Raw genomic sequence first — 27,607 nt, 5'->3', positions numbered from 1 at the left:
TCTGGTTGACTCACTCGCCATTTAGGGCGCGCGTCCTGAGCACGTAGGAGTACTGGGACCGTCGTCAGATCCAACCTGGACCCGCTGCAATTTATTCACTAAATATGTCTGGGGAGAGCAGTTTGGTCTTGGCTCCGAGCACAATTCAGAATTAATATATATGAACTTTCTGAGCCATTTAGTGAAATGGCTCCTCATCCCTACCCTGCCCAAGCTTTTCACGGTCCTGGACACAACACCAGCGGCAAAATGGGCTCCGAGGGGGCTCCAAGGGGGCTCCGAGGAGGGTCCGGCAGACGGAGCCGCAACGATCGGATGGTGGCTGAGTCTCCCCGGGGCCTCCGGTGTTATCAGGCCGTCCTCGGGCAGGCCGGACGCTCCCTGTACTGGTGCTAACGGCGCCTGCTCCTGGACAGGGTCCCTGCTGCGGCCTGTGTCAGCTGGAAGAACACTCGGCTCCCTCCGCAGCAGTTTCCAAGAGCCCCGGGACACGGGAGCGCCCGAGGGGTGTCCCTCTGGGAGTTCCGATGGACAGAGCGTGCAAGGAGCCCCTGCCGTGCCCTGCCCACGGTGCAGTCTCCTCCACGTGGCTCTCAGCCCAGCCCTCCGGCTCCGCGCCGACTCCCCCCTCAGCAGAGACCCCCAGGCTGCAGGCACGCACAGGTCACAGCGCCAGGGAGCGTGATTGCGCTCAGACCTGAACAGAGCTGCCACGTGTCCAAAACCATTGCGGGTTTAACCATGGATGTCCGACGTGCTTCTGTCCTGGTGGGCGCTGAGCCGCCGGTGCCCTCCCGGGGCCCCGCACGCAGCACACGGAGGGCCAGGGAGAAACAGCCCAACAGCGGCAGGAGCCCAGAAGCGAGCAGCCCCGGTTCCCACCCTCTGCACGCCGCTACCAGCCCCGGGCTTGGACCCGAGAGCAGGATTTCACCTGGGAAAGAGGTCACGGCTGTAGAATCCACCACACTTTCTGGGAAAGGCCCACGGTGCAGTCCTCCCGGGGCACGGGGCACCGGGTGGGGCAGGAGGAGGGTGGATGGGCTTCAGGGCTGCGGGGAGCAGGGGTCCTGGCCCGGACGGGGAGGGGACACAGGGGGATGCAGCCCACAGCACTACAGCTGTCCGTGGGCCGGAGGGCACCCAGAGTCCTCGGCAGCCCGTCTGGGGATGCTCTGTCCCCCGGCGCTGGAGCCAGAAGCCATCACTGCTGTCGGCGACTCTGAAACCAGCAGTGCCCTCTGGGTGTGGCCAGAGCAGGCCTCGGTCCCCACCAGGCAACTGTCTCTGAGCTCGGTGTCCACACGGCACGAACCAGGGAGGTCAATGCCCCCTCATTCACTGAGGACCACTCTCGGGCATCTCTTTGGAACCGTCTGTGACCCAGAAAGATCATGTGATGAGGCTGTTGTGTTTGTGTTAATGCTCCTCAAACTCGGATCTTTAGCCGATGGTTCAAAGAAGGGTTTCCCCCACTTTCCTACATATGGAAGCTTCTTTACAGGAGCCAGAAATCTGTTTGCAAGAAAATCATTGCTTCTGCCAAACGAGAAGATGGTGGGGGCGTGTAGGCAGGACCAATTTCTTTGGATTTCCTGGTGGAATTAGAGCCATGAATCCCGAGGGGCTGGAACCATGGCTCTCTGTCACGGTGCCACATCGCTGGCCTGGCTGGCCACCCTCCCCGGTGTCTTCTCGGTTCTATTTGTCATGAATTCATATGAATTTATGAGAACATCCGATTCACAGCGTGAAATGTCTGCTTATCATCATGATTTACAGAGCTAAGCAAGAGTCAATAAAACATTCTTGCATCAAGGCAAACAAAATGATGCTTAAAATGCATTTTCTCTAATTAAAAATTGGCACTAACCAGACGCACTGCCGAACCGCATGGGGCACTCCTGGCTGCAGGTACAGGGCGCGGGGCCCACCCAGGCCTGCACGCCGGGATGTTTGATGGAGTCTGAAAGTCGGACGAGAAGAGAGGCAGGTGGGCCCTCGGGGCAGGGGTGTCTCTACCACCCCGCTGCAGGGAGAGCCCACGACAAGGGCGTGAGCAGGGGAAGCCGAGTACGAAGGCCAGAGCAGAGGCAGGGCTTGACTCCCAGCGCAGATCCGATGCTCACAGGCTGCAGCGGAGCGTAGAGGTGTAGAGGCCACGGTGTAGCCATCGGACCACGAGAAGGACGACACCGATCGCCTCACGTGGTTGCCACTCTCGTTTGGTTGTTTACGGAACCCAGATCTCCGGGGCATGCGTGAGCCCTGCTCTGCCGCCTCACCCCCGTCAGGCTGGTCTGTCCTCTGTCCCGTCCTGGCCTCGTGGGCAACATCAGGGCCTCCGTCCACCGCAGGCACAACCCGCCGGCAGCCCAGCTGGCCTCTCACCTCGGCAGCCTCTTGTCAAGGCCAGACGTGAGAGGCCCCAGGACCCTGGTGGCACCCGACACCACCACGCAGGACCCAGAGCGTGGGCTCGTTAACGCAGCACGGGGCACATATGTGACCGGTGGGCTCCATGGCTGTGCTCCGCGCCCCCCGCAAACAGACGATGCTAAATGAGGTCTCGGCGGCATCTGGGATGACTAGGGGAGGAGTGAGAAGCCGCCCGTGGCCGGAGTCCGCGGGGTGACGTGCCCTGCAGGGTCCCCTCTCCCCTGCCTCCTTCCCGCGGGCTGACGCTCGCTGCGGGGTCCCCTCTCCCCTGCCTCCTTCCCGCGGGCTGACGCTCGCTGCGGGGTCCCCTCTCCCCTGCCTCCTTCCCGCGGGCTGACGCTCGCTGCGGGGTCCCCTCTCCCCTGCCTCCTTCCCGCGGGCTGACGCTCGCTGCGGGGTCCCCTCTCCCCTGCCTCCTTCCCCTTGGCCTTCACCCCATTCCCCCAAACTGCACCTCCAACAAACTGGCAGTGGGTTCTGATCTCTGGAACATGGGCTGAGACAGATGGCAAGAACTGCAGTGGGGGGTCTGGCCCGAAGGCCCTTGGAGGTCAGTGGGGGTGCAAACGGTGTAGCAAACACCAGACCCACAGCCCCTGCCGCGGGCCGGTTCACACTGAGCTGCTTGCGCTCGAAGCTCTTCTCCCTTCCCTCCATCCTCAGAGCCGCCCCATCCGCAACCCAGCAGAACCTTGCTAACTCCCGGGGATCCTCAGCCTCATGCGGACCCGTCCAGGGAGGTCTCTCTGGGCCCCGAAGTTGAGTCAAGTGCCCCCATCTCTTCCCATGGCCAGGTTTCCCTCCGCGTTACGCGTCACTGTGGGTGGTTAAATATGGACATGGGTCTGCCGCAGCTCCAGCCCCTCTGGGATCAGGACGGGGGTGTCCTGCGGGATGCCACGCCATCACACACCTGGGCGGGGTGGGCCGCAGATCCGGGGCCGTCGAAGGAAGGAACAGACCAGCCGTGGCCCCTCCTACCCCGCAGCCCGCCTGTGGCCCGGCTCAAGATCTACGAATCTGCTAGAGGTTAGAGAGGTTGGCCCAGCTTCGCTCATTTTGGGATAGTTTGTCGCGTGTCGGACGGCTGCCATTTCTTCCGTGAACCCAGCTGAAATCTGGACCTAAAACAGAGCTGGCCTTTCTTGAGCATTCGGAAGGCTCCTACACCTCGTCCACGTCGCAGGACCTGTCCCCGCGCTCAGGCTGCCAGATGGAAGAGGCCGCGGACATTTAGCGGAACGGGTGTCTGAATGGAACCTTGAAGGCACAGAGCATTGAACACTCACATTCTTGGGGCCGACGTGTGTCCTCCCGCAGACAGCTGCTTCCCAGGGGAGCCTGGGCCAAGTGGGGTTCCTTCAAACGTCCTTCACTGTCCCTTCTGGCTCCTTCTGGTGACAAGGACTCTGACGAATGTCCTCAGCATCTTGGGCGTCAGTGCAGCCTGGTCCTGTACGGGGTTTCCTGCGCAGTCGTCCCTCACGTGGGGTCCCACACCTGCTTTGCCAGCTGTGCCCCCTGCCTCCTTGGTTCCGCAGAGGCACCGTGGTGCAGAAGCGTCACTGCTCACACACACACACACCACGCACTCCAGCACACAGCAAACCCTCGTTCGGCATTCGGTCTCCAAATCCAGTGTCCTCGGCGGTGGTCCGGGTCCCCGGACTGTAACCGGGCACTGGAGGGAGATCCCGGATGCCGCCTTCTTTGTCGCTTTCCTCCTCTCGCTTCCCCCCCAACCTTCCCTTCCCGGGCGGGACCCAAACATGCCTCCAGCTCGCAGCAGCGAGGACGGGGCGACAGTTTCACACACCGTGGCTACGTGCTGACCAGCCTGTGCTCTGGACGCTCCAGCCAGACCGCGGAGGGAAGACCCCCTACTTCGGATTCCTCATCCGCTACTTAAAGGAAATAGATCACTGACACGCACGGAGGGAATTGTCTGAGCAGGATTTCAGAGAGCCTCAGCCCCACCGAGTCTGCCTACAGCTCGCGCTAAAAATGATTGAGTTCAAATTCAGGTTAAGATTTTAAAACAGTTCAATTATCTCTTTAATTATTTTTCATTTAAGGTGTACATCCACCCATCTATCCTGGTCAGGGCTGGAAATACAGAAATAATACCCTATAAGCCAACTTAATGGCCTCATAATTCTGCTGGAAGTAGGAACCAAATCTTACACAAAAGACTTTCTGCCCGTCTTTCAGCATCCTAGGGAAGCAGGTGTATTTTGAAATTTCACCTTGCAGAGTCTGACAGAATGAGGCTGTTTCCTGGAGTTTCAAAGAGTTGAATGTGCCTGTGTGTGTGTGTGTGTGTGTGTGTGTGGGTGTGGGTGTGTGCGTGTGTGTGAGACGTCTGTGTGCTGGGGGTCAGGGGCTTGCAACGGGCTCTTACTGAAGCCAGACGGAGGGAGTATGTGGGTTCGAGCTATCCGTGGGGACTTCACTGCTGTGCCTGCAAGTTTGAGTCCCACCAGAGAGCAGATTGTTGGGGCAGAAAGACAGTGGTCTGAGAAAGGGGAGGCGGATGGCCAAGCCCGCAGCCAGGCAGGGCTGCAAAAACCCAGGCCGGAGGTGGTGATCGCCTGGACAGTGAGGAGTGAGGCCAGACGGATTCGACTAACGCTCAGCAGCAGAATTTGCAGGACTTAGAAACTGATCGGCTATGGCAGGGGTGAGGAGGGAGGGCGGTGACACAAAGTAAACCCCCATTTCCAAGCTGGGTTCTTGGATGAGTTAGGGGTGACGCTTGCAGAAATGATGTCAGTGAGAAAATCACGTGTGCTTCCCTGTCGTCCGCACGAAGGGGTCGTTGGTAAGCTGTTGACTAGCAACCCCGCTGTGAGAAGCTGTATTTCCATCTACTGTGACGCACACTGAGTTTCCCCTTCCTGACCCCACTCCGGGATCACCTCCCCCGGGAAGCCCTCCTGGATTCCTTCTCCCCACCCCCACCTTCATAAATGTATTCTCCCCCCCTGCGGTCTCGAGAGCCTTCCCAAACGCACTTCTGCCCTCCAAGTCTTCCTTCTCGGTCCTTCCAACAGGGCAGGCTCTGTTCCCCGTCTCTACGTCCTCCGCGCGTGGCACTTGGTGGATTTATGGGGACCGAGTGAAAAGGACCAGAGGGATGTGCCTTGTTTTCCGCCAGACTCTTACCTTGCCTTCTGCATCTGAGAGGGGCGATCCACGGTCTTCTACTTCGGACACGGGTGAGACGTTGCCCTCCTGGCACTGCAGCTCTGCCGAAGCAGGACCACCCCACGGCCCCCGCCGCACAGGGCCCAGGATGCGTGTGGGTTCCAGGTGCATCTGGGTGGGCGAGTGCTGAATCCGCTAGAACAGTGACCGAGGGGACCTCTTCATGGAGCGTAGGCATCACCGGGTGACCTAGTAGAGCCCCCTGGGAGGAAGTGCCAGGCCCAAAGGAGACCGTTCCGCTCCAGACCGGGCAGCCACGAAGCCTTCCCTGCTCAGCATAGATGCTCGCAGGCTGCGGACACCCAGGACCCACCTGGAAGCAGAAACTCAGAGGAGTTTCCCCCTGGATTAACCTTCGCTCCCCTTGGGAGCCGCGGAGGTGATGACTTGCCCCTCACCGGGCGCCCTCCCCGGAGGTCACTCTGCCCCAACCCCCTGCAGGGCTACTTGCTCCTCGGAAATAACCTGCTTGCCCTGGAATCTTCAGCTCAGGCCCATTCCAACGAAAACACCATGTCAGAGGCCACGGGAGACGGAGACAGCCGTCCAGCACGGGGCACAGGGCGCGGGGCCCCACACAGCACGACTCACTCATCCTCCAAACCAGCAGTCGTCAGACCAGCCGGGTGAGACCTCTTCTCCACGTGGGCCCCTGTACTGCAAACTCAGTCCCCTTCGTCCGGGGCTGTGCCTTGCAGCCTGCCGAAGCCCAGAGTCCCCTCACTGTCCGACACTGAGTCCCCACAGATGTGCACAGAGCCCGCCTGGCCCCTAGGCCTCGGAGTCTCCCACCGCTGCCCGCAGCGCACGGGAAAAGGGAGTCCCCGGGAGGGGGCCTGGTGTCCATCTCACTCCGCTTCACGAGGACGGTGTGGAAAAGGGTCTGCAGACCCAGCCCCAGAGTCCACCCTAACTTTCTCTCCTCAGCACGGACTCTGGGGCGCTGTTCCTTGGGCAGTGGAGCCGCTGAGGGACTGAAATTCTTGTCCGGGGTCTTCGTATTCTCCAAGCTTGCTGGCACAAAAAACTCAGCAAATGGGCCAGTGCTCTCGGCAGAGCAGAGACGGTCATGGGCAGCTTCAGAAACACAGCACAGGTCCCGCTGCGCTTGTTGGTTGACAGTTTCGTCCGTCGTGCGGTGCGTTGAGCCTCCACAGAGGACACGGGCTGCATCGCTGTCTTACTCTGTGAACACAACCAGCCTCTCCCACGACCAGCGTCCGTCCCGCAGAGCGCTCCATGTGTCTTGTTCATCTCCGGGGACCTGCAGTAAAATGTCACCTTTGTGACATCCAGATATGACCCTGAGCCACCAGGGAGGCCCAGGTCATCCTCAGTCCCGTGTTCCGTCCTTAAATTGGCTGTCCGGAGGCGACTGCTGGTTCCCTGAGAGAAGTAGTCAGGTCACGTCTCCGTAATCATTTGCAGATTAAAATAGAACAAGCAAGGGGCCGGCACCTTCACGGACAGTGGGTGTCTTGTGCATCAGCGTTGCTGCTGGGGCTGCTCCAAGGCACCCTGAATTTGGGGCTCCCTTGCAGAAATTGGCTAAATCCTTTCCACTTTAGTCCTGACCACGGCACCTATAGAGGAGCATGTCCCAATCTGGACGCTCGGGACGGAAATGTCCAGGTGTAGGAGCAGGAGCACCTGACAGAACTGAAGACACCAGACGGCTCCATGGTAGACAGCAGTCGTTTCTAGAGCCCTCCTGCCCGACAGAGAGTCCACCCGCAGCCCGGGCAGAAACAGACCAGGGCGTGGACCCTGACATCAGCACCAGCGTCTCCCTGAAGCCACAGCAACAGCTTTCCCTGCCTGTCCCTCTGGTCAACCTGCCCGAGAAAGAAAACTTGTTCTTGGTGGGCTCAGGCTTGTTCCCAGGGGACTGCTTCTTTCCCCACCTGTGTACAAAGCAACTCTTGGTTAGATCTTCTTAAATCTTGCCCATACTTGCAGTCAAACTCACTGGTAGGTGGCAAGCTGCCTCGGTTTCTGAATCTTCTGGAAAACTGGAGCAGCCCGGTGTTTTCTCAACTGTCTGGCACTTTGCCTGGGCTCCACGTGCCTTCTGATATCCCCAGTCTGGATCCAGCAAGCTCTGGGGCCACTCACAGGCTGTCACATGGGCCCCTGGACCACTGCCTCTCACTCTAAATGTTCTGCTTCATCTTTACCAACAGTAAGTTTCCTTTATATGTCTGAACACTAATTCCCAAGGGGAGAGAGGAGCCAAACAGGGACTGAGAAGCCTTGTCGTGCATCAGCATCCCATCGACGGCCTACGCAGGGCACCCGAGCACTCCCGAGACACCCTCTTGCCTAGAGCATCTGGAACAAGCTTCTTTGCTGGGGATTTTCTGAGGCCTCAGCCAGTCAAGGGCTCTCTGTCCCTGACACGGGCACAGAATTTATAGCATCCTCTTTCCGTGAGGGTCGGAACCTCATCTCTATTAATTTCTGTGCCCTCTTCCATGCTAACCTTACAGAGAGATTCTGACTTTGCGGCACATTTTTTTTCTTTTTCTCAGTGGATTCATTTATGATAACACAATCAGATTGTGTTTTGTTGTGACTTTCCCTGGTGCGGAGTCACACCTTTCTGTCTTCTCTTTGGACACGTTGAAATCTCCTTCCTCAGTGCTGTGGCCGTGGGCTCCGCTCCCTTCCCTGACTGTGGCCCCGACTCGCAATGACAGGGTGGCCTCTCCCGAGCCCTGCATCGCACCCACTTCTGTCGTCACTCCCTCTTGTCCTGGGGATTGTGTCTTCAGACCTGCTGCTTTGGGAGATGAACTTACCAGAAAGGAGATTCAAGGCCGTGATTGAACAGGGTGATTAAGGAATCGAGTACAACCCTCATCACCAGCTCTTGTGCAGAGGAGATTTCTGTAATTCTGTGGACTGCATATTTTTGCTTTCTTTATGGAGATGTATAAAGTGACCGCATAGGGATAATTACTTTTAAACGATACGACGCGCATCTGCTCTCTTTTCAAATGATTACAGAGATGGAATTAATGTACTTTTTCCTTAATTCCCCGGAGTTCCTTGTGGTTTGTAAACAGGATGCCACTGTGGCCTGTCTCTTCAAAGCCTTGTTTGCCACCAGCTCCCCTAACGTATCGTGAGATGTTCAGCTGTGAGTCAAGTGCGCCCAAGCTGGTTTCACAGACTTTGGTTTTACTCTTGCGGCTCTACAAAGATTAATCTCCAGACACAAGACTCATCCAGCCCAGTTAGCAGCAAAGATCAAATGGCCTCACTTCTTGTCAGGTTGGCATGGCATGTTCATGCTTTGGTGCATCCCCTTTGCTCCAAAATCGTAGCAATAATAGATGAAATATAAAAGAAAAAATGGAAAGACAGTTCAAGACTCAGAAGCAAGATAAATCTCACTTTGTGAACCAGAAACAGCAGAAATGCTGAGCAGTGCACAGGGTTGAAACTCTGGGTCTCTTGGGCCCTAGGCTCGGGGGCCCAGAAAGCTGCTAGGGATTTGACTTGTACAGGCCAGAGGGAGCTAGAAATGTACCACGTGAGATGTGGCAATCAGAATTGGGCTAAATGTCAAAGCCAGGGGACAGAATGGGGTCATCCCCACTTGTGCTATAAGCCTCAACATAATAACATTGCTGAGTACTGCCCAAGGCCACAGCAAGGGCCAGGCAATGTGCAAAGACAGAGGAAGACATAAGAAAGCCGGAAAGCCAGTCACTCCGCAACACTGCACACTAGCATGGGGATCAGAGCTGCGGTGGTCTTGATATCACCTCATGGCCGAAACCCAAACCATCACCATTTACAGACTTGGCTCTGGACTGAGGGCCCAAAGCAACCACAGCATGGCCAGAAGGGTAAGTATAGAAGGAAAGAAAACTAATAAAGCAACAACAAAAAAACCAATCAAATAAGGAGATTCTCTCCTGACCCCAAATTCAGAATATGTAAGAAATATCAAGGCTTAGAAACACAGCCCACATGTGGCACAAGCTTCCAGTTCAAAAGTAAATAAGTCACAGAGAGGAAAAGTGCAGCATAGGGAATATTTCAATAATTTTGTAATTACATTATATGGTGACAGATGATGACTACGTTATTATAATAACATTGTATGGTGGCAGAAAATCATCGGCATTGGGTAATGTATGGAATTACCAAATCAGTATGTTGTACACCTGAAACTAATGTGACATTGCATGTTAATCATATTTCAATTAAAAAAGAAACACAATGCCCAAAATCAATAATAGCAGCAATGATTTACTCGAGGTGAAAAGTCCTCCTATTAAAAAAAAAAAAAAAAAACTTAGAGTACCTTAAAATAATTTCATTTAGGGTGCTCAGAAAGATACATGAAGGCATATAATATTCATTAAAAATTAAACAAGAGAGATGCCTCGGTGGCTTCGCTGGTTAAGCATCTGCTTTCAACTTGGGTCATGATTTCTGGATCCTGGGATCTATCCCCACATTGGGCTCCTTGATCAGTGGACAGTTTGCTTCTCCCTCTCCCTCTGCTTCCCTCCTCCACTTGTACTCTCTCTTTCTCTCTCTCTCTCTCTCTCTCACATGAATAAATAAAATCTTCAGAAAATAAAACAAAGAAATGAAACAGTAGCAAATGTTGAAAATGAGTAACAGAGTCAATTAAATTGGAATTTTAATAGATTTATCAGTTCTACAGTAGATGCAGTCAAAGAGGAATATAAGCCAGAATTGTGGAACTCTAGCAAAACTCAGCATAGAAAGGCAGATAGTTCATGCTCAAATCTTAAGTTAAGAGGGATTCCAGAAGAAAAAAGTGGAAAGAATAATGTAGCTGCACAATGCATAAAAAGCCAATAACTGATTAGTCTCCAGATTTGATGAAAACCACAGCCTTCAAGTATTGAGCAGGGAAAAACCCATATTTAAGCCAGTCAGGGTGAAAATACAGATCAGGAATAAAGAAACTATCTTAAAAAGCATTCGAATGAAAGGGAATTACCCACAGAACCATTAGATAAGAATGACTTTCTCATCAACAATCAGTGTTAAGAGACAATGGAACCATGAGTCAAAATGTTGTGGTCAAATTACTGTCAACGGAAAATTTTATACCCAGCTAAATAGTCACTCAAAATTTGGGGGTATTATATTATCCTCCTCTCCTTCACATCTTGCCATGGCTCCACTCTGGGTGAACTACACATCACAGTCCTGTTGACTTCAGGCTGCTTGGCTGATCTGCTTTGGCAAGTGGAGACCAGGAGAAAGCAAGAATGTGCTCAGTTGGGGAAGCATGGTGGTTCTTCCTTACCTGCCTTCACCATGCTAAGGGCATGTGCCACAAAACTAGTTGTCCTCCAGCATAGACTAGACACATGGAGACCCTGTCACAGAGACAACTTGCAAGACTGATAAGTTTTCAAGAATCTTGAAATCCATTTGTTAAAGATAACCCTCATTAAAAACTAAATTATATAACTTACTATCAAAAAATCATATTAAAAACAAAGTAAATAAATATTCAAAATCCATCACATCCCAGTTATTCTTCTGTATCTTACTATTATGGCCCCTCTCGGGGTTATCTAAATCTATTGTATCCATGTGGCAGAAGGGCTATAAGACAGTATGCAATCATGCATCTCTTCCCAACCTTGTGTGCAATATCATGTCAGTAGCTTGAATCAGAAATCAGCCATGGTGAGAGTATTTACACCACAGAAATTGGCAAGTGTTACAAACCAAGGTTTGTGAATTATTTTGTTGATTTACCAGATAATACAGTGATGGAGAAAATGTTGATAATTCAGATTAAATATAGAAGTGTGGATTTCTATAGTTGTTACATTTTGAACAGCATTGGGGAAGTATTCTTCCAGGATTCAAAACTATTATCTAACTCAGAGAATAAGTTTCTCACATTACAGTTTTAAGTTAGAACAAAAAATATACAATTTCTAGTTTTAGAGGTTTTTCTTTTTTACCTTTTTCACAGAAACCAGCATAATATGGAGATGTTTTCAAGTGTTTCCTAAAGTTAACTAAGAAGCATAGAACATTTCCATTTTAAACATCTCATGTGTTCAGTGATCTCATTCCTGTCCTTTTAGCTCTCTCAAACCGTTTTGACTCGGTTACTGCTATTTTCAAAATATTACTAAAGAGAACATGGCAGGAGGTAATGAATAAGCTCTGTTTCTCACTGTGTCTTCCCCTGGGATCCGTAGAACACAGTCTCAGAGGGGTCGCACTAATGCCCTTCCTTGAATGTGACCCTGAGTGGAGAGAACAGCACAAGGGGCATGGAAAGCTGGGGAAATTTGGGGGAGAATAAGCAACACAAGTAAAAAGAACCAGAGTAACGTGGATACGGGACTCCCCACTAGATATTTTCTAAGTGAACTGATGTTGTGTCTGAGGACAAGCCCTGGCCTGAGAGTTCGAGTTTGGGTCCAGGATTGGCCCTGACCCCTGACTTCAGACAACCCGGGTCCCTTCACCTGAGAAATAGTCATCCATGTTCTGTTTTGGCAGCTTTCCTGCGAGGACTGAGGGAGGGAGAAAGGGAACTGCATGTGCATGCTTGTGTGGACATATTGTGTGTGTGCGTGTGTGGATACTGGGTGTGCCTGTTGTGTGTGGGTGTGTGCTGTGTGTGCACATTGTGTGTGTGCACGCACTGCACATTCTGTAAACGGATGTGCACCTGCTGTACACCAGGACTCGTGTAAGGAGGCTTATTTTCTGGATCTCACTGAACTCACAAGCTTGTGAGCAGGAAAGCGCGAGAAGCTTACGGTGGAACAAGGCTGCAGGCCACAGAGAGCGGTCAGTGTGGGGAGTGTATTACTTCTGTGTCTCTCTTCTCCCCTTTACCATGGTGTAACTTGAGAGTCATGAGACTAATTCTCATGAGGAATGGGCTGCTGTTCTGCTGTTCCGCTGTTCTGCTGTTCCTGCTGTTACTGCCCCACAACGTACAGGGATCCGACAAGCTGGAGGACCCTGACCAGCACAGTCATGTTTCTAGAGGAAGGATCACTCGGTGGCCCTTCAGAGCTCTGTCCCCAAGGAGCTGTGAGCGCTGTGTCCATTGGACATAGCTGGGACCTCTGTGAAGTGGGTCCTAGTCTCCAGAGGTGCAGCAGATTTCTTGGGGAAAAGGCCAGTGCCCTTTGAAACTTCAGAAACCCCATGCTGCCTCCTTTGGGGGGTCAATCTCTGAGATGAGGGCTCCTGGTCAGCGGACAGAGACAGCAGAAAGGTGCAAGGCGCCCTGCCCTTCCTGGAAGGCTGTGGAAGACACATCTCTCGGCTCTTCCCTAGACCTGTCGTGAGCTGCCTGAGCACCTGTGGCTCAGTCTGGTGGAGCATCCCTTCTCCAGGGAGCATGCCCGACAGCAGGGCTGACAAAGACCTCCCCCTGGAGGCCACCGGGTCACCTTCTCGTGGGCCCTGAAGTCCTCAGACCAGAGGGAAGGCGCCTCCCGTGGTGGCTGGAAGAACTTCCAGGTCCCTTACGCTGCCCCCTGAGTGACTGTGCTGGCGTCACATGCACTGTGGGATTCTTACTGCCCGAGAGGCCAAGGACAGAGTCTCCGTGAGCAACGGAAGGAGCGGGTGGGTGTGGCCCGGCACCCCGACCCGACTGCCGGGGTCACGGCATCTGCTCTGGGTCTGCGTGTGTCTTACGCCAGAGCACCACAAAGGTCAGAGTCCCGGTGTCCAGCTTTGAGCTGGTCAGTTAGGGAGGTGAGAGCCTGAGCATCAGGCAGCAACCCTTCAGGCCACATGGGGACCAGCACAGAGTCGAGCTCCTTAAAATTAATGGCCTTTCTGCAGTCAGCACTGTCTGCAGAGCAGTGAGGGGCGGGGTGGGGACAGAGTAACAAGACACCGGTCACTGCCAGGCCGCGCCGCCTGAAGGAAGACCCAGAGACAGGCGTGTGCCAAGCCTGCCCCTCCCCAGGGCTCCCCACCCTGTGAACCCCACACAGACGGGACAGCAACGTGTGCGACCCTCATCCACGTCCAGCCTCCGAGGGGAGCGAGCACCTGGCGCCCTCCCCCCTTGTCACTGCCCGGCCCCAGCGACGGGCGGAAGGCAGGCTCCCTCTGGAGTCCCACTGAGCGAGGAGCTGTTCAAGGCGTGGAGAGGGATTTTCAGACCTTCCCAGGCTCATTCTGACACCAACACTTAAGTGTGCAGAATGTGAATGAGAACAGACTCTCCAGAAACGCCTCTCAGCACCACTTAGCTTTGAGGTCACAAGCCCTGTGGTTTTTAGTGTTCTGCAGGGAGTTCGCCAGAAAGCTTCTCGCATTAATTCTATGAGGCCAGAGGGAGAGCTTCCATTGCTCGGAGAAGAGCAGGCGGCTGCCAGGAGCCCTGCTCCTCAGAGCGTCTTCCGGTGAGGTTTGGAGGAGAATGGGTTCCCCCTCCGACAGACGAGACACCCAGCAGCAGAAAGCCAGGCTTCCAGGCCATGGCTCTTGGCCGGCCCTGACTCCCTCTCTCCTCCATGGAATTTTTGGGACCCAACTGCCCCAAGCCCTTACCTCTGCCTGCGCTGAAGACTTCAGGAGCGCAGCAGGCAGGTCTGGCTGCACTTGGACCCCTGTAGTCTGGCCACGGCCCTTAGGGCTGCCATCTCGGCTCTGCGCAGCACCCATCACGGGGGTCTCTGCAAACTCGGCCCAGAGCATCTTCAGTGAACACACGTTTGTGTCTCAGACTCCAGATAGACACAGAAGCAGGCGGGAGGGGCAGGGGCAGGGGCAGGTGGGGCCAGCAGGGGCAGGCATGGGGCGGGTAGGGCTGGAGCTCCCGGACCGAGCGATGCTTATCTCCACCCGATTCTCAGCCCATTTCCTGTTGCAGTCAGACCTTCCTGTGGCACAACAACATCCACGCAGAAGCCACGCGTGCAGCGGGAGTGTAGGACCAGTGAGAAGACATTGGGGCCATGTGGGTCCAGGTGGACAGAGGCTCCCAGCCCACAGGAGTGTCTTGGAGCAAAGCGTGACATCCCCGCAAGCAGGATGTTCTCTGGAATTTGAGGTTTAAGAGACAGACTTGACACGAGCAAGAGAAAACACTCTGTTTAGAAAGCTAACCCTACAAGCTCAGCACAGGACACAGGACACAATTCCGGTCTACTCCTCGCTGGCACCTGCTGAGATGAAGAAGCTTCCAGAAATCGTGTTCATGTCGCTGCTCACAGAGAGTGTGGAGTCTGGGGGTGTTGCAGATGGGGGCCCAGTGTGCTTAGGTTTCTGCTGTCGGGCTCCCTGCAGAAATGCTTCTGTTTTTCTCCCAGTGGCCAGGCTGGGAGTCCACAGGCCAGTCTGAGCGCAGCTCCAGGGTCACGCCTTGTGATGATGGCCGCACGTGGGGACACCTGCCGGTCACAGGCTGACCGCTTCCTGAGGACAGAGCCAGGACAGGGGGCGGAGCCTGGCTCTGACTCGCGTCCCCCACCGGTGACCCTGACGTCCCTGTACCTGAGCTGGAAGCGGCTCCGACAGCAGACCCTCCGTCCCCCTGAGCGCAGCCCGACCCTGCGCTGCCAGCTGGCCTCCCTCTCCCTTTACGCGCACGGCCACGGCCGGTGCGCCAAATGCAGTGGCCGCCTCCGGCCTCATGCCGGCGACCTGCCGACAGGGCTCACCTGCCTGCCACGCACCTGCTGTGAGCCCGCACCTCACCGCCCGGGTTTTCCTCCTGCCTCTCCTACCAAGAACCTGTCCCACGTCCTTACTTTCTGCCCAAACCCGAGAGATGGAGGTTCCTCGAGTCTGGCCTGCACCCCTCTCCTCACTCTGTGCTCTTTCTGGGCTAATCCCAGACCCCGCTCCGCCAGACACTATCTGTGGGTTGGGGACCCTGCTGTCTCCTTTCTGCCCACACCTCCCTCTGAGCTCTGCCCGTTTCCAGCACCTCCACCCAGAAGGGCCCTGCAGACACTCAGCTCAAGTGCCCAAGAAGCCATCTCCTGGAACGTTCTGCGGAACGACGCCCTCCAGTACTTACATCCCATTTGCCATTCAGCGAATACGGTGGGCGGCGGGGGGGGGGGAGCGTCCCCCCTCAGCCGCTCCAGACGTGGGACGCAGGGTGAAGCCCAGACCAGCTCCAGCCGCTACGCAGAGAGCCCAGATGCCCAGGACATGCTCTCTACCTCGTCCCAACCTGCCCACGCCCTAGCCAGCTGCTCCCCCGCAGAATCTTCTCCAGGAAGCCCCTCCTATCCGACGAGCGCTCACCTTCTCGCCCCAGACACACACCCCGTCCCGTGGCCTTGGCTCCCTCCTATCCGTTCGGTCTTCCCGCTGCACGGCCTCCCAAACATGCAGCAGCCAGAGCGCCCTCCCCTGCCGCGTGGGCACCCCTGCACAGCTCCCTGCTGCCCTCAGAGTAGAATCCGTTCCACCTTCCAGGGCCCACACGGCCCAGGGGCCCAGACCCGGCCCAGCGTGCCGCCTCCCAGCCGGCCCGCCTCCCTCCTGCGCTCAGCCCCGCTGGCATCAGCCACACAGAACCTGCTCCCTCTTGGCCCGAGACTCTGCAAGGGCCACTTCCTGTCTGGAATCTTTCTCCTCATTCTCTTTAGGGACTGAAGGTCTGTGCCCCCAAAATTCATATACCAAAGCCCTGGTCCCCACATGATGGTGTTTGGAGATGGAACCTTCGGGGTAATCAGGGTCGGGTGAGGTCACAAGAGGACCCGTGTATGCGGTCAGTGCTCTCATCAGAGAAGACCCCCTGGAGCTCCCCTTGGGCCCCCACCTGCCAAGCACACATGAGAAAGCAGCCACATGGGGACCCAGTGGGGAGGCAGCCGCCTACGAGCCAAGAGAAGAGGCTTCAGAACAAAGCCCACCTGCGGACACGGTGACCTGGGACCCCAGACCCCAGACGGAGGGAAGAAGGGTCTGTAGTCTCCGCCTCCGCATCAGCAGCCAAGCTGACCAGGACACTCTCTGTCCAGCTGCTTCCGATGTTCCTTCCAGTGTCAGACGAGGGCCCGCTCCTCCCAGGGCCCCTGGCCTCTCTGTCTCAGTTAGATGTGCTTGTAGGTGTGCTTGCACACTGTGTGTACAGCCGTAAGTGTTTGAGGGGTCCGTGCACAGGTGTGTGCATAGGTGTGCGTGGGTGTGAGCATGTGTGCACACTATATGCACAGATGGGAGCCATGCGTGTGTGCACAGGTTGTGCACAGGTGTGTGTACACCCGCCCGTGTGCATGGCTGTGCTGTGGTGTTCTCAGTATCTTCTCTTTCCTCATAGACCCTGAGTCCTGTGAAAGCGTGAGTCCCTCTTGCGTGACCCTGTCCCCGAGTGCCCAGCAACAGGCACCGGGCCTGGCATTCACCTGCCCGGAGCAGACGCTGCAGGTCTGAGGAAGTACGAGGACTCGTGTGGGAGAAGGATCCTGGCACATGCTACAGCTGCTTTGCCCTTTTTAAAAAGTGCGCTGGCTTTAGCATTTGACGAGTGTGCTTCTCCGGCCCCTGCCGCGACTGAAGGAGGCTCGCCCACACGGAGTGATGGTGTCCTTCTGTCTGAGACACTCACGGCTCAGGCCACGATGCCAACTTCCAGCTCCTCACCCTCCTTCCCGCCCACCCGAGCTCACCCCAGACCTGCCCACCCCAGTCCGGTCTCGTGGGAAGGCAGCCTTCTCCTGCGGCCAGAATGTCCTCCGAGTTGAGTTTAGCATGAAGGTGCTTGAGAACAAGGCTGTGGTTAGGCGGGGGGGCGCCCACCGTGTTGGCTAATAGGGCTGAGCGAGGGTGCCGCTGGGGTGCCCGGCAGGGTGGACACCCGCCGTACAGAAATCCGTGAGAAGTTACTGGACTGGCAAGAGGGCTTCCCCCAAGCTTTGTCTTCTCTCTTGGACCCTGAGACTCTTGCGCTGCAGGAGGAAGGCGAATTCGGACGGTAGCCTTCCTGCGGGTCAGCGCACCACCCCAGCCACCCTTCTCCTGCTCCACGGGCTGCAGGATCCATCTCCCAGGCATGTGGACCTTGAGGTCTGTAATTGTTCATGAGCACGGTGCATCCCACGAGCCTGCCTGCTGGGGTCTGAGTCCCAGCTCTGTGTCCACAGGTGGGCGGCAGGATGATTTCTTAACTTCCATCCACCTCTGTTTCCTTGTAAACAGGAATAATTGCAAGCCTCATCACGGGCCCTCACTGACTGCACAAATAACCCAGCAAGCATCCCCAAAGCCGACGTCTTCTTACACCGCTGTTCCCCAAGGAAGGGCCGTAGCTGAGGACGCTGAGCCAGAGCCGCATGTAGCCAGGCTCTAACAGCCGACCAGCAGCCTTCTCTCCCGGGGGGCGGTGGGGGAAGCCGGCAAGTCGGGCTCCGTTCCGTGGCCCTTCCAGCTGACTCGAAGCTATAACCTCTCGGTTTAGCAAATGTAAACAATTAGATCAGTCGAGTCTCTGGATTTGAGGTTTAGCCGACTCCAGTCGTGACTTGCGATCGAAGCCCACTTGCTAGACTGAGCTCTGTGCATGACAAGCGCCCGGTTCCTACACAAGCCCTACCCCGTGTCCACGTGCAGGAGAACAACACACATAAGCACAATGACAGCGAGGGTCACTCTCATGGGACCTGACCGTGGGCTGGAGAGTGTCTGTGGATTATCCAACCTAATCCTGCGCAAACCTGCCTGGTAGAGGCTCTCATCGAGGCCTTTCCTGACGAGCCCTCGAAGCAAGGCTGAGGACCACGCGGTGTGCTGACAGACAGTCACAAACGTGAACACATACCTTCCTCGCTGACAGATTAGGTCCAGCGACAACTCATGTCCGTAGAAGGCTAGAGATCCATGGGTGTCCCAAAGGGTCGGTTGTATTTCCCTCCTACTTCCTCTGCCTGTTTGTTGTAGAAGCTGATGCGTGTGATAAATGCTTAGTAAAATCTCTGACCTTGCACGTAATCATAAATTCACAAATAAAAGGTGGGCCACTCAGAGAGAAAGCACGGGCATGAGTCCCCAGACAACTACCGCTTGTTTCAGGTCTCGAAATACTCAAGGAGAAGCCTGCATTTGAAGCCACGTCTAGAATGAGCACAGAACTTTACTTCCTAAAAGAAAAGTACAAGAACATCCTTTCCCGTCGTGTATTCTTGGGTCACAGATCGGATCCGTTGGCTACATATGTGTGAGCTATTTCTGGGCTCTCCATGCTGTTCCCTGGTCTTGTGTCTGTCTCCGTCCCAGGACCACACTGTCTTGGTCTCCTCAACAGATGGTCCTAGGAAAGCCGGACATCCACACGTGAAGCAATGAAATTGGGCCCTTACATGGCATGGCGCACAAAAATCAACTCACAGTGGGTTAAAGGCAAATGTAAGACCTGGAACTGTGAGGCTCCAGGAAGAAATTACACAAGAAAAGCTTGTTGCCGTCGACCGCGGCGCTACCAGGACTTCCAGAGCACAGGCCACAAAAGCGAAAGAAACGGGAGGGACCACTTGGCACGAAGGAGTTTCTGACAACAGAGGGAAACATCATGGATGCAAAGGCAGCCTACGGGACGGGACGGGACAGGGTAGTTCCGAGCCCGGCCACCACACAGGATCAATAGGCACATTATATAAAGAACTCTTGTTCTTATAAAGAATCCCCAAAGAATTACAGGAGGAATTACATAAAGTACTCTAAAAAGAAAAGAAAGAAAACTGGCCAAGGACACAAATAGAAATTTCTCCAAAGAAATACAAATGGTCCAAGAGTACGCAAGAAGAGACCTAATGTCCCTCATCACTGGGGAAATGCAAACCACAGGGAGATGTCCCCTGACACCTGCTGGGCTGGCCAGTCTCCTAAAAAGAGCTAAGTAAGTGTTGGTGAAGATGCAAAGAAATTGAAGCCCTTGCACACTGGGGCTGGGCATGTCAGGGGTCAGCCAGAATGGGGGAAAGTGTAATAGTCCCTCAGAAAATTAAAAATAGAATTACTGCCAGATGCAGCAGGCCTACTTGTGGGTCTCCACCCCAGAGGCCGCATGCCACGCTCAGAGTTCTTCATGCCCTAAAGGGAAGGCACAAGAGAAGCTCTTGGAGCCACATCGGGTGTGTGTATGAAAGTGCAGAGAACAATCTCAGACCCCGAGCCCTGGCCGCTGCACATGCCCAGCAGAGTGCGTCTGGGCCCAAGCGGTGCCACCAGAGCTGTGCGTGGGGAGGTGTTCACTGGGAGGTGTCCACAGGGAGCTCGGTACAAGCCAAAATCAGACCCGGGGATTGGGAGGAGCAGCCAGCGAGGGCACTTGGAGAGAACACCTCGACCATTTCAGGATCCCGGGGTCTGGGGTGGGAGGGGAAGGCAGCAGCTGAGGGAGGGGTGGGGTGAGGCTGTCCATGGCAGCCAGGGCTCTGCGCACACCTCCCCTGCCCTTCCCGCGGCCGCCTGCCGCTCGGCCTCTGCTTCCCAGCACCTGCTGCACCTCACGCGTATCTTCTGCGACCTTCCCAAGGCTGGAGGCTTCCGGAAGGTCAGAACTCTCCCCGGAGGAGGTGAGGGAGCCACGTCCCGGAGAAAAGCGGGAGGAGGGAGAATCCCATTTTGCTCGAAAACCAAACACGGGTTTTCCTGCAGTTGAAATTATTCTTCCTCCAGCATGAATTATGACAAGATGTGTGTGTGCAGCTATAAACTTCCATGAAGAAAAATGCAATTTGCTCTAAACTGACTTTGGAAAAAAAATCATCCTAATAAATGCTAATAATTAACTAATCATATTGGTTTCTAAGAAGAGTTATTTAGAAATGAGAACGCATTTGGATTTCCCAGTTTGAACCCAAAAACAAATGTCATTGTTTGGTGGTCACGTCTCATCCCAACTTCTCCTCTATGATATTAACAAACATCACTTTTTGTTAATAACTCTTACAACTTGATTAATTTTCAGGAAGTTGTGTATTTTGTCCAAAGTTCATAAATTGCGAATTTGGGGGGAAATGAGAAAAACAGATTTTTTTTAAAAATCCAAGTATAGTTAATTAAATTATTTATGTTTTCTCTACATATTATGGTTTGTTTCATTTTAAAAAGGACTAAAATAACCTTGAAGAAAGATGTTTATTTACTGAAACAACTTTGTGTTCCAACGTTATGGAGACTGTACTTAAATACACAATAGTTTCATCTTAGTTTGTCACCATTTAGTGAAATCCTAAGGTTGCCTGTGCTCTATTTTCTGAGGAAAGACCTACTCCACTGTTGACAGACCAGTGCATGACGGAAGAGCTGGGCTGGTTTTAAAACTTGAAACACTCATTGAGATCGGTGCCTGACACGGAAGTCTAGACAACAACTACCTTCTGTGGTCACCACAAGGACCTCCATGAGGTGGGACCCACCTAGCCGAAATTCAGCATAGCTGTACCTCTCAGACCAGCATTTCCCAGTTTTACCCCAGCAAACCACAGTGGGCATGGCTCCTCTGGTCCAGGTGACTTTTTAAAGATCTATTATGGGAAGGGAAGAGCAGGAGACCTCAATATCATCAGGTCCCAGGAGTTCAGCGAGACAGTTCTCTAACCATCCTGAAGACCCACAAACTCAACAGGAGATCAAAGAGAAGAGCAGCAATTCTAGGGACAGAAAATCGACCACTTTCCGGAAGGTGGAACATGCAGAGAAGGGAGTCAGAGGTGATACATGGGAACATAGACAGTGGGGTGGTGGGGGTGCTCCCGGCAAGCAGCGGAGCAGCAGAGCACAAAGTTGGGACTTTTGGAAGCCGATTCCCCTGAGGGACAGATGCTCCAGAGGCTAAACAGAGGGTGGAGCCCTGGCAGGGACAGTGTGGTCTCAGGTAGGTCCTGCGGGGTCACCGAAAGTCCAGGGGTGCCTGAGTGCAGCAGAGCTCTCATGTGTCAGAGTGGGGAGCTGACTACAGAGACAGAGCCAAGCAGTGGACTATCAGCTTGGGGTTACCTTAAACTGTGATCTGAGGCACAGTCAACCCACTGCTCTTCAAGCAGGGATCCCACGAATGACAAATAAGGGGAGACTCACCTTCTCCTTTGGGAGGAGCAGCATGGGAGTGCAAGGGAGGAATCTGCTGGGTTCGAAGACTCCAAACAGGGCCATATGCCCAAGAGAGAAATGCTCGGTCACAGGCCAGGTGAGCTCAGAGTGCGGCCAGAAACCAGGGAGACAGGAGTGGTTGACTACTTTTCTCTGAGGGTGCACTGAGGAGTGGGACCTGAACTTTTGGCTCCTCGGGGCAGGGGATTGGGAGCTGCGATATTCATTCCTGTCCTCCAGAGCTCTACAGAAACATTCAGAGAACAAAAGCTCCCGAAAGTGAACCCAAGCAAATTACTTAGCCCGGCCCCTGGTAAGGGTGGTGCAGTTCTGCCTCCGGCAAAGACATTTGAGCATCATGGCACCAGGCCCCTCCCCCAGAAGACCAGCAAGAACATCCAGCCAAGACCAAGTTCACCGATCAATGAGAACTGCACAACTCCAGAGCTAGGGGAAAGCAGCACATAGAGTGCATGGTTTTTTTTTTTTTTCCCCCATGATTCTTTAGTCTTTCAAAGTTAATTTTTTTTAATCCTATATTGTTCTTATTCTATTTTTTAAAAATTTCCTTTCTTATTTTAATGTTATTTAACTATTTTATCCTATCAATACCTTTTTAAAAATCTTTCCTAATTTTCATTCTTATAGTCATATTCTATTCCTTCACTGTATTTAACCTGATTTTTTGTATACACAGAGATTTTTCTTTCTTTAAATTTTTGGGATACAGTTTCTTCTAACAGATGAAAATATACCCTAAATCTAGTGCATGGCTTTGTTCTAGTCTCCAGCCTGATCACATTCTTTTCTCTTTCTTTTTTTTCTTTTTTTCAATAAGCTTCTTTTCTTATCAATTCTTTTTTTTTTAAATCTTTTTAAATTTTCATCTTTACAGTCATATTTCATCCCTTCACCGTGTTTACCCTCATTTTTGTGCATATACAAATTTTTCTTTCTTTAAAATTTTGGGACGCAGTTTCTTCTAACAGACCAAAATACACCCAAAATCAAGTGTGTGGCTTTGTTCCATTCACCAGTATAATTCATCAGTCTAATATGTGTGTGTGTGTGTGTGTGTTTTCTCCTTTCTCTTTTCTCCCTGGTTTCAGATGTTGTCCAATTTGGTTAATGTATATTTTTCTGGGGCCGTTGCTACCTTTTTAGTATTTTGTTCTCTCATTTATATATCCTTATCTGGATAAGATGAAAAGGCAGAAAAACTCACCATTAAAAAAAAAAAGAGATTGAGAGAGAGAGAGAACAAGAGGCACTACCAGCGTTTAGGGACCTAGCCAATATGGACATTAGCAAGATGTCAGAACTAGAGTTCAGAATGATGATTATCAAGGTACTAGCTGGGCTCAATAAAAGCATGGAAGATACTAGAGAATCCCTTTCTGGAGAAATAAAAGATCTAAAATATAACCAAGTTGAAATTAAAAAAATCTATTAATGAGGTGCAATAAAAAAATGGAGGCTCTTACTGCTAGGATAAATGAGGCAGAAGAGAATATTAGGGATATGGAAGACCAAATGATGGCGAATAAAGAATCTGAGAAAAAGAGAGATAAAAAACTCCTGGACCACAAGGGGAGAATTTTAGAGATCTGTGATACCATAAGACAAAACAATATTAGAATAATTGGAATCCTAGGAAGAAGAAGAGCAAGCGAGGGGGGCAGAAGATATATTGGAGTAAATAGCAGAGAATTTCCCTAATTTTAAGGGAACAAGCATCAAAATCCAGGAGACACAGAGAACCACCCCCAAAAAAATCAATAAAAATAGGTCCACATAGAGACCTGACAGGCCAGAAAGGACTGGCATGATATATCCAGAGCACTAAATGAGAAAAATATGCAGCCAAGAATACTATATCCAGCAAGGCTGTCACTGAAAATAGAAGGAGAGATAAAAACCTTCCAGGACAAACGAAAATTAAAAGAATTTGCAAACACCAAACCAGCCCTACAAGAAATACTGAAAGTGGTCCTCTAAGAAAAGAGAGAGCCTAAAAGTAACATACCAGAAAGGAACAGCTACAATATACAGTAACAGTCACCTTACAGGCAATACAATGGCACTAAATTAATTTATTTAAATAGTTACCCTGAATGTAAATGGGCTAAATGCCCCAATCAAAACACATAGCATATAAGAATGGATTAAAAAAAAAATAAAGCAAGACCCATTGCAATGCTTTTTCTATAAGAAACTCATTTTAGACCTAAAGAGACCTCCAGATTTAAAGTGAGGGGGGGTGGGAAAAAATTTACCATGCTAATGGACATCAAAAGAAAGCTGGGGTGAAAATCCTTATTAGATCAATTAGATTTTAAGCCAAAGACTAAAATAAGAGATGAGGAAGGACACTATATCATACTTAAAGGGTCTGTCCAAAAAGAAGATCTAACAATTTTAAATATCTATGCCCCTAACATGGAAGCAGCCAACTATATAAACTGGAAGTTTAAAAACAACAGGAAATTAAAGAAGAATTTTTTTTAATTTATGGAAACAAATAAAAATGAAAACACAACTGTTTAAAATCTTTGGGACACAGCAAAAGCCGTCCTGAGAAGAAAATATGTAAAAATACATATTTTGCCTTACTCAAGAAACAAGAAGGTCTCAAGTATACAACCTAACCCTACACCTAAAGGAGCTGGAGGAAGAACATCAAAAAAGCCTAAACCCAGCAGGAGAAGAGAAATCATAAAGATCAGAGCAGAAGTCAATGAAATAGAAACCAAAAGAACAGTAGAACAGATCAGCAAAACTAGGAGATGGTTCTTTGAAAGAATTAATAAGATTGATAAACCCCTGGCCAGACTTATCAAAAGGAAAAGAGAAAGGACCCAAATAAGTAAAATCATGAATGAAAGAGGAGAGATCACAACTAACACCAAAGAAATACAAACAATTATAAGAACACATTATGAGCTACTACATGCCAGCTAATTTGACAATCTGGAAGAAATTGATGCATTCCTTGAGACATATAAACTACAAAAACTGAGTCAGAAATAAATAGAAAACGTGAACAGACCAAAAACCAGTAAGGAGATCGAAGCAGTCATCAAAAACCTCCCAACAAAGAAGAGACCAGGGCAAGAGGGCTTCCCAGGGGAATTCTACCAAACATTTAAAGAAAACTAATACCTATTCTCCTGAAACTGTTCCAAAAAATAGAAATAGAAGGAAAACTTCCAAACTCATTTTATGAAGCCAGCATTACCTTGACCCCAAAACAAGACAAAGAACCCATCAAAAAGGAGAATTACAGACCAACACCCTTGATGAATATGGTTGCAAAAATTCTCATCAAAATCCTAACCAATAGTACATTAAAAGGATTATTCACCACGACCAAGTGAAATTTATTCCTGAGTAGCAAGGTTGGTTCAACATCCGCAAATCAATCATACAATACATTAATAAAAGAAAGAACAAGAACCACATGATATTCTCAATAGATGCTGAAAAAGCAATTGTCAAAGTACAGCATCCTTTCTTGATCAAAACTCTTCAGAATGTAGGGATAGAGGGCACATACCTCAATATCATAAAATCCATCTATGAAAAACCCACCGTGAATATCATTCTCAATGGGGAAAAACTGAGAGCTTTCCCCCTAAGGTCAGGAACATGGCAATGCTGTCCACTATCACTACTGTGATTCAACATAGTACTAGAAGTCCTAGCCTCAGCAATCAGACAACAAAAAAGAAACAAAAGGCATCTGAATCAGCAAAGAAGAAGTCAAACTCTCACTCCACAGATGACATGATACTTTATGTGAAAAACCCAAAAGACTCCACTCCAAAACATGCTGAAACTCATACAAAAAATCAATAAAGTGTCAGGATATAAAATCAATACATAGAAATCAGTTGCATTTCTGTACACCAACAGTAAGACAGAAGAAAGAGAAATTAAGGAGTCAATCCCATTTACACTTGCACCCAAAACCATAAGATACCTAGGAATAAACCTAACCAAAGAGGCAAAGAATCTGTACTCAGAAAACTATAGCGTACTCATGAAAGAAACTGAGGAAGACAAAAAGAAATGGAAAAGTGTTCCATGCTCATGGATTGGAGGAACAAATATTGTGCAAATGTCTACACTACCTAAAGCAATCTACACACTTAAAATACCAGCAATTTTTTTCAAAGAAATTGAATAAATAATCCAAAAATTTATATGGAACCAGAAAAGACCCTGAATAGCCAGAGGAACACTGAAAAAGAAAACCAAAGTTGGTGGCATCACAATACCAGACTTCAAGCTCTATTACAAAGCTGTCATCATCAAGACAGTATGGTACTGACACAAAAACAGACACATAGATCAATGGAACAGAATAGAGAGCCCAGCAATGGACCCTCAACTCTATGGTCAACTAATCTTCGACAAAGCAGGAAAGAAAGCCCAATAGAAAAAAGACAGTCCCAACAAATGGTGTTGGGAACATTGGACAGCCACATGCAGAAGAATGAAACTAGACCATTTCCTTACACCACACATGAAAATAGACTCAAAATGGATGAAGGACCTCAATGTGAGAAAGGAATCCATCAAAATCCTTGAGGAGAACACAGACAGTAACCTCTTCGACCTCAGCCACAGCAACTTCTTCCTAGGAACATTGCCAAAGGCAAGGGAAGCAAAGGCAAAAATGAGCTATAGGGACTTCATCAAGTTCAAAAGCTTCTGCACACCAAAGGTAACAGTCAACCAACCCAAAAGACAGCTGACAGAATGGGAGAAGATATTTGCAAATAGCAAATAGCAAAAATATTTGCACATAGCAGATAAATGGCTAGTATCCAAAATCTATAAAGAAGTTATCAAACTCAACACCCAAAGAACAAATAATCCAATCAAGAAATGGGCAGAGGACATGAACAGACATTTGTGCAAAGAAGACATCCAGATGGCCAACAGACACATGAAAAAGTGCTCCACATCACGTGGCATCAGGAAAATACAAATCAAAACCACAATGAGATATCACCTCACACCAGTCAGAATGGCTAAAATCAACAAGTCAAGAAATGACAGATGCTGGCGAGGATGCGGAGAAAGGGGAACCCTCCTACACTGTTGGTGGGAATGCAAGCTGGTGAAACCACTGTGGAAAACAGCATGGAGGTTCCTCAAAATGTTGAAAATAGAGCTACTCTATGACCCAGCAATCATTCTACTGTGCATTTACTCTAAAGATACAAATGTGGTGATCCGAAGGGGCATGTTTATATTTTTATAGCAGCAATGTCCACAATAGCCAAACTATGCAAAGAACCTAGATGTCCATCAACAGATGAATGAATAAAGAAGATGTGGTACACATACACATGCACATGTATACACACGCATGCACGCACACACACACACACAATGGAATTCTACGCAGCCATCAAAAAATGGAATCTTGCCATTTGCAACGATGTGGCTGGAACTGGAGGGTATTATGCTGAGCAAAATAATCAGAGAAATTCTCAATTTCTCAATTGAGAAATTCTCAAATTTCTCAATCAGAGAAAGACAACTATCCTATGATCTCTCAGATCTGAGGAATTTGAGAGGCACGGTGGGGAGTTCTGGGGGGTATGGAGGGAAAAAATGAAACAAGATGGAACTGGGGAGGGAGATAAACCATTAAAGACTCTGAATCTTGGGAAACAAACAGGGTTTCTGGGAGGTGGAGGGTAGGGATAAGGTAGTTGGGTTATGGCCGTTGGTGAGGGTATGTGCTATGGTGAGTGCTGTGAATTATGTAAGACTGATGATTCACAGACCTGTACCCCTGAAAAAAATAATACATCATATGTTACTAAAAAATAAAAATAAATAAAGATTTATTACAATCCTAGAAAAGTTTTAAATGGCGTATTTTTTTAATATG

This window comes from Mustela putorius, unplaced genomic scaffold (genome assembly GCF_011764305.1).
Source record: "Mustela putorius furo isolate JIRA1106 unplaced genomic scaffold, ASM1176430v1.1 tig00003909_pilon_pilon_pilon, whole genome shotgun sequence".
Classification (NCBI taxonomy): Eukaryota; Metazoa; Chordata; class Mammalia; order Carnivora; family Mustelidae; genus Mustela; species Mustela putorius.
Note: the sequence above shows the minus strand (reverse complement) of the source record.